Here is a 6,000-nt window from a genome sequence, read left to right on the forward strand (position 1 = left end):
GTGTGCATCTGTATCTGTGTACCAACTGCAAGGACGCCCTGTTGGACCCTGTGGCATTTTGTATGTAGAAGCAACAAGATAATGTAGTCCTTCCCCTTCCTCTAGAACACAAACTTAATGAAACAGACAGGAACATGATATCCAGTCACATACTACGTATGGATTGTTTTACAAATGTACATTGAGGGATGAAATGCTTTAGCATGGCTGTTACAAAAAACTGGAAAGTTCAGCATTAAAACATTGGGAGTGGGAACAGGTCCTTTAAGCTTTACAAAATATCTGTCATATATATATATATTTATTTAAACTTAAAAAAAGACTGCATTTTTTTTTGCAGTTAGGCATTTCTTACTAATATAAGCAATGACACGCTACTATAATGCTAGGTTTACTAGGGTTCTGTTTGTGGAGCTTTCATATCATTTGAATATATTTGTAGCAAATAGCTGTGTATTTTGCATAGTAACTTTAAATATATAAAGTGAACTTTTGGAAATGCTTAGGAAAAGGGCAATACATTGTGTCCAAGGAAGCTATATGCCTTGACACTGAAATTAAGAAAATTCACATACAGGGCAATGATAACCATACTAATCTGGTGCAAAGAGGAGTTGACCTAAAGAAGCTGTGGAAGTGTAAAATGCCATGCCACTCCATACAAGGAAAAGGGGGCTGTAACTGTGGGATGGCTTTTTATCATAAACCCAGACTGTGTCAGCTAAACAACTAACGACTATCATCATGACTGAGAATTTGCATAACTACATATTTAACTGCTGAAAGCAGGAAAGTTGCAGCAAAGGTTATCTCTAACAATAAGCATACTAATTATTCTGCAAGTGTAACCATTTAAAGACTGCTCTTAAGTTAGAGACTACGGGAAATGTTCAGGTCTCATGACTAAAGAGCCTGGATCACTATAAATAATTTAACCAGACGTGAATATTCCTTGAACTGTAAGCTCTTGCTTCTATTTGCAGCAGTTACATGTAGAAACCCCAGTCCTTTTTATTGTGTTATTCTGCGTAAAATGTATTTGTTTGAAAATATACATACAGGATTAAAAAAATGCCAGACTGAGAAACACGGTTCGGAAGAATTTAATTGCAATTATCTTATGGGAAATTTTTAGATGAAAAATGAATGTTGCAAATAATTGCACAAAAAAAGTCACTTTATTTTGCTGTACTGATGCCTCCAACAGAGTAGTTTGGTGAATGTATGATTTGCATTACCTGCTTTTTGTTAACACACCCTTGTGTGTAATTTATTCACATCTGTGTGTGTCTTGTTTTATAACTGTGTGGTTGCAATAATGGCCCCTAACAGTGACTGCAGATTAACCCACATTATACCTATAAACTCTGATGTGTAGTTTGGATTTACAGGCTCCACAACACAAATCTGCAAAACACCTGATGATATTCCAATAAAAGGATTGGTTGTCATGACAAATATAGCAGACATGCCAGTAGTCACCCTGTCCCAAATAAAAGAGCCAGTTCAATTTGGTTTGATATCCATGTATAATCTATGTAGGATTACCTGTAGTGCTGTACAAAACCTATGTTTCTAGTGTATGTGGCAGCTGCAAGCCAGCTAGAGAGCACCTGACATTTTTTTTTCATGTACTATTGTAACAAACTTTGTCAAAGTTCCCCTTTAACTGCTACTGTGCTATTGAATATTCCCTTTTTTTCCTGTATAGAACTGAACTGCAGAAGTATATGGAGTGTATCTAATGTCTACAGTGCGGAGCTTTTCCCTACCTGGGCATGGTACAATCGGCTCATTCGTTGCTTCTCCTGGAACAGGCTGCTCCATCCTCTCGTCCTCCCCCTCTTTACGCAGGCGCCCCTATGTCTCTCCCTTCCACCATCAGTGCGCAGGACAAGCAGACAGAAAGCGAGCGATTGAGGAGCAGTGCTGGCCTCTATTCAGTAATCCATAGCAACCGCAGCAACCCATGGCAACAAAGGAGAGCGAGGGTGGGCTAGAACCGAGCAAGGGAGACAAAGCATTTGAAATTGCTGCAGCAGGATGGAGAATGAAATGGAATTGTACAACAATGACTTGTGATACTACCAGGTCCTGACTGACATGCGTCAGCAAATGGTACTGCAAATGTCTCTAACTTAACCTTTTGCAAGGGATGGCTAAATCATAACTTGTCACATAAAATATGTGGAACTGTTGGGACACTCGGCTTCTCAGATATTGTACAATTTAGCCATACAACTTAGCTCTGATTTTTTAAGCAGAGGTGCTTCTATTAGAGCACAATAATGTCCCTTTATACACAGCGAGGTGCTGCTTAGCAGAGAAGAGGCAGTTACAACAGCCAGGGAAATACTAAATTCATATAAATAGTTATCTTTGGTTTTGGAATGAGTTGTTGGACAGGAAGCTGTCTGAATACGTTTGATAATATAGTTAATATTTATATATTGTATATGTATGGTAGGATTGACTTAGATTTGGAGAAGATAACAGGATACTACCTTTTCAAACCCCAACACACTTGTGTAGACTAGGGATGCACCGAATCCACTATTTTGGGAAGATTTGGCTAAATACCAAACTGAATCAGGAAAGGAAAAAGAGAAACACGCATTTTTTTTTTTTTTACCTTGTTTAGTCACAAAAAGTATGTGATTTTAAGGATTCATAGTTACATAGTTAAATTGGTTTGAAAAAAAGACAACGTCCATCAAGTTCTATCCCTCCAAATGAAAACCCAGCATCCATACACATACCCCTTCATGCTTTCACATAAACTCTATATACCCATATCTATACTAACTATAGAGTTTAGTATCACAATAGCCTTTGATATTATGTCTGTCCATGAAATCATCCAAGCCATTCTTAAAGGCATTAACATTAAAAAAAAAAAAAGCCATAACAACATCACCCGGCAGTGCATTCCACAACCTCACTGTCCTAACTGTGAAGAACCCCCTACGTTGCTTCAAATGAAAGTTCTTTTCTTCTAGTCTGAAGGGGTGGCCTCTGGTACGGTGATCCACTTTATGGGTAAAAAAGGTCTCCTGCCATTTGTCTATAATGTCCTCTAATGTACTTGTAAAGTGTAATCATGTCCCCCTCGCAAGTGCTTTATAGTACAGTATAGTACCTAGAAAGAGGCATAATTATGTTTTCATCCCTTGAGTTAATGCCCTTTTTTATGCAAGACAGAATTTATTCGCTTTAGTAGCCACAGAATGACACTGCCCAGAATTAGACAACTTATTATCTACAAAAACCCCAAGATCCTTCTCAGTTAAGGAAACTCCCAACAAACTCCCGTTTAGTGTATAACTTGCATTTATATTATTTTTGCCAAAGTGCATAACCTTGCATTTATCAACATTGAACCTCATTTTCCAGTTTGCTGCCCAGTTTTTTCAAGTTTAGACAGATCTCTCTGCAAAGTGGCAGCATCCTGCATGGAACCTATAGTTCTGCACAATTTAGTATCATCTGCAAAAATAGAAACAGTACTTTCAATGCCCACCTCCAGGTCATTAATAAACAAGTTGAAAAGCAAGGGACCTAGTACAGAGCCCTGCAGTACTCCACTAACACTGGTCCAATTAGAAAATGTTCCATTTACTACCACTCTTTGTAGTCTATCTTTTAGCCAGTTCTCTATCCAGGTACAAATACTATGTTCCAGGCCAACATTCCTTAATTTAACCAGTAACCTTTTATTTGGCACTGTATTAAATGCTTTAGCAAAGTCTAAGTAAATCACAGCCTCTGTCATCCCAGATCATCCCAGAATCAGGGTCCCTGCTTACCTTCTCATAATAGAAATCAGATTCAGTTTGGCCAGGCATGAGGATTCGGCTGAATCCGAATCCTAATTAAAAGGCAGAATCCTGGCTTAATCCTGAACCGAACCTACAGTTAGGTCCATAAATATTTGGACAGAGACAATTTTTTTCTAATTTTGGTTCTGTACATTACCACAATGAATTTTAAAAGACTTTCAGCTTTAATTCAGGGGGTTGAACAAAAAGATTGCATAAACATGTGAGGAAATAAAGCCTTTTTTAACACAATCAATTCAATGTGGTAATGTACAGAACCAAAATTAGAAAAAAGTTGTCTCTGTCCAAAGATTTATGGACCTAACTGTAAATCAGCTCACAAGATTTGTCTGGATATAGATTAGCGAAGAGTAGGTATGGGAGAATTTTTTCGCCTCGATTCGCCGAAAAAATGACGCCCATAGACTTGTATGGCGGTGTGCGTCAAAATAAAAAAGACGCGCATCAAAACAATTTCGCCGCACGATGAAATTTTTTGGACGCCCATAGACTTTAATGGGTGTCTGCGACATTTCGCCGGCGGTGAATTTTTGGAAAAACAAAATGGGTCAAAATCGCCCATCCCTAGCGAAGAGCTAAGTGTTCTTTATTCTTCTCTCTACAGAGATTGGTATGATGTCTAAATAGGAAGTAGAAATATATATATATATATATATATATATATATATAAAATATATATATAATTATCACTGTCTGACTAGGTTAACAGGATGAGTGTCAAAACTGTTTAAAATCTGAACCCATCATTTAGGAAACAGCATTTTTTTGGAGGAAAACTAAACTCTTAAAATGAATGTGGCTAAAAATGCCATATTTTATATACATAACTTATTGCACCAGCCTAGAGTCCCAGCCTTTCAATAGCAGCAATGATCCAGGACTTCAAATTTGTCAAAGGGGGTCCCCATCTTGGAAAGTGTCTGTGACACTCACATGCTCAGTGGGCTCTGAGCAGCTGTTGAGAAGCTAAGCTTAGGGGTTGTTGCAAATTATCAGATAATAAGGTTGGTTTGTAATATAAGCTGATGCTACAGGGCTGATTATTAAATTCTGATGCTAATTGCACTGGTTTCTGTGCTGCCATGTAGTAATTATCTGTATTAATTACTAATCAGCCTTATATTGTGACATTTCTATTCTATGTGTACTGTATATTGTGAGTGGGTCGCTAAGCTCAGTAAGTGACAGCAGCACAGAGCATGTGCAGTGAATCAGCAGAAAAGAAGATGGGGAGCTACTGGGGCATCTTTGGGGGCACAGATCTTCCCTCCTAAAATGCTGTGTTTGTCTTGGGCTGGAACAGAAGCCCAAAACCTAATGTACAACATGTCTGGCTACTTCTTCTTTAAATATATATAACACAGGAGGAGTTTAAAAATGCGTTAAAATCTGAACCCAAGCATTTTTTAAATAAGTATTACATTTTAAGATTTTAAGCTGCATAAATAAAATATGTAAATCAGTGTATATGTGTGTGTATATATATATATATATATATATATATATATATATATAATACACAAAAGCCGTGAATATCTTGTAAATTATATCCTTATAAACGGTGAGTAGTGATGTCATCAGTTATAAACGGTGAGTAGTGATGTAATTTCTGTCACATGACTCACTAAAATTTGTGTATTATAATTAATAAAGTACCCCCAGTTGTAAAATATGAGGATATTATAAGTTACCTCGGAGTTACATGACCTGTATAAAAACACTCGGCCTTTGGCCTCGTGTTTTTATATGGTCATGAAACTCCTCGGTAACTTATAATATCCTTATATTTTACAAGAGGGGGTACTTTATTCACTATATATATATATATATATATATATAAGAAGTAATTGCTAGGTTAGCGACGCTATGTACCCAACAGCTGTTAGTTCTTTTTTCCATTGCTCCGTGAGACACTATTATACCAATCGCTCCTAAGCCAAATGGTTATATTGCTATAAAACAGCAAACTATTTGAGAGTACATTTTTCTATCAACAGAAACCCTACTTTTTATGTTCTTTATCATTAGCCATAGTGATAAGTGTCATAATCTAACATTTAATAATGGATAATAATAGAAGTATTGAGTTATTCACATCAGTCCCATCCCCAGTGGAACTTATTGGAAGAAATTTAGGTAACACCTCAAGTTTATTGAAACA

Source organism: Xenopus laevis, chromosome 6L, assembly GCF_017654675.1.
Source record: "Xenopus laevis strain J_2021 chromosome 6L, Xenopus_laevis_v10.1, whole genome shotgun sequence".
Lineage (NCBI taxonomy): Eukaryota > Metazoa > Chordata > Amphibia > Anura > Pipidae > Xenopus > Xenopus laevis.